Raw genomic sequence first — 1,500 nt, 5'->3', positions numbered from 1 at the left:
TTTTTTTTTTTTTTTTTTTTTTTTTTTTTTGAGACAAGGTCTTGCTGTATCGCCCAGGCTGGAGTGCCATGGCACAATTTCAGCTCACTGCGACCTCCGCCTCCTGAATTCAACAATTATTGTGCCTCAGCCTCCCAAGTAGCTGAGACTGTAAGCATGTGCCACCACACCCAGCTTAATTTTTGTATTTTTAGTACAGACAGGGTTTCACCATGTTGACCAGGCTGGTCTTGAATTCCTGGCCTCAAGTGATCCACCCCTCACCCTCCCAAAGTGCTGGGATTACAGGTGTGAGCCACTGCTCCTGGCCACATCTTTTAGTTTCTAAACATGGGAAGGTGTCTCATGAAGAGTTTGGTCACTTGATGATAAGATCTTATTCATGATTACCCAAAAGTGGCTTTTTTTCTTCCATGGTGATTCTTTTTCTTTTTTTGTAAATATTACTTTCTAATACAATTTTTTAAAAAAACTGTTTTTGGCCAGACACAGTGGCTCACGTCTGTAATCCCAGCACTTTGGGAGGCTGAGGCGGGTGGGTCACCTGAGGTCAGGAGTTCAAGACCAGCCTGGTCAACATGGTAAAACCTGGTTTCTACTAAAAATGCAAAAATTAGCCGGGTGTGGTGATGTGCGCCTGTAATCCCAGCTACTTGGGAAGCTGAGGCAGAAGAATCATTTGAACCTGGGAGGCAGAGGTTGTAGTAAGCCAAGATTGCATCACACCATTGCACTCCAGCTTGGGTGACAAGAGTAAGACTCCATCTCAAAAAAAAAAACAAAAAACTGTTTTCATAGCTCTGTTGGAAATCTGATTTTTCAATTGACAAAAATAATTTGCCATTTCTGGATTTATGACAGCCCTTGGGTTCTCCAACAGATGTGAGGTGCTTATCACCAGCTCAGCCTGTTCCTCCCATCCCTTCCCCTCCCCGCCATTCTTCCTCATGGTGTTTACTAAAAAACAACTTGGAATTTAAAAAGACACTTAAGATTGGACACTGGTGGCTCAGACTTGTAATCCCAGCACTTTGGGAAGTCAAAGCAGGAGGATCACTTGAGCTCAGGAGTTCAAGACCAACCTGAGCAACATGGTGAAACCCCGTTTCGGGAAAAAAAAATACAAAAATTAGCCAGGCATAATGGCACTTGCCTGTACTCCCAGCTACTCAAAAGGCTGAGGCAGGAGGATCGCTTGGGAGTTGGAGGCTGGGAGTTGGAGGCTGCAATGAGTTGAGATCGTGCCACTTCACTCCAGCCTGGGCGACATAGCAAGATCCTCCAACTCTATCTCAAAAAACAAAGACATTAAATTTCCTTGATTAATTCATTCACTTAATTTTTTCTTGACTAATGTGAAGGGAATTGAGATTGATAGTAGAGTCTATGTCCTTCGCTTGCAAGGCAGTGTTTGTACAAAAATAAGAAATTTGTTTGCTAGAAATACAGTTTTATAACTTTCTCTGGTTCCAATTAATGTGTTTAATTACCTTTGCAAGT

The 1,500-nt window shown here is 42.6% G+C and overlaps 1 protein-coding gene across 3 annotated transcripts in view; it reads left to right on the top strand.

Moving 5' to 3' along the window:
- Window positions 1-1,500, top strand: part of LETM1 (leucine zipper and EF-hand containing transmembrane protein 1) — a 39,799-nt gene that overhangs the window by 32,932 nt on the left and 5,367 nt on the right. The gene's annotated exons all lie outside the window — the stretch shown is intronic.

The sequence above is a fragment of the Sapajus apella genome, unplaced genomic scaffold, assembly GCF_009761245.1.
Source record: "Sapajus apella isolate SASKATOON/1434 unplaced genomic scaffold, GSC_monkey_1.0 scaffold85, whole genome shotgun sequence".
Taxonomy (NCBI): domain Eukaryota; kingdom Metazoa; phylum Chordata; class Mammalia; order Primates; family Cebidae; genus Sapajus; species Sapajus apella.
Note: the sequence above shows the minus strand (reverse complement) of the source record. Positions and strands in the feature narration are given on the sequence as shown.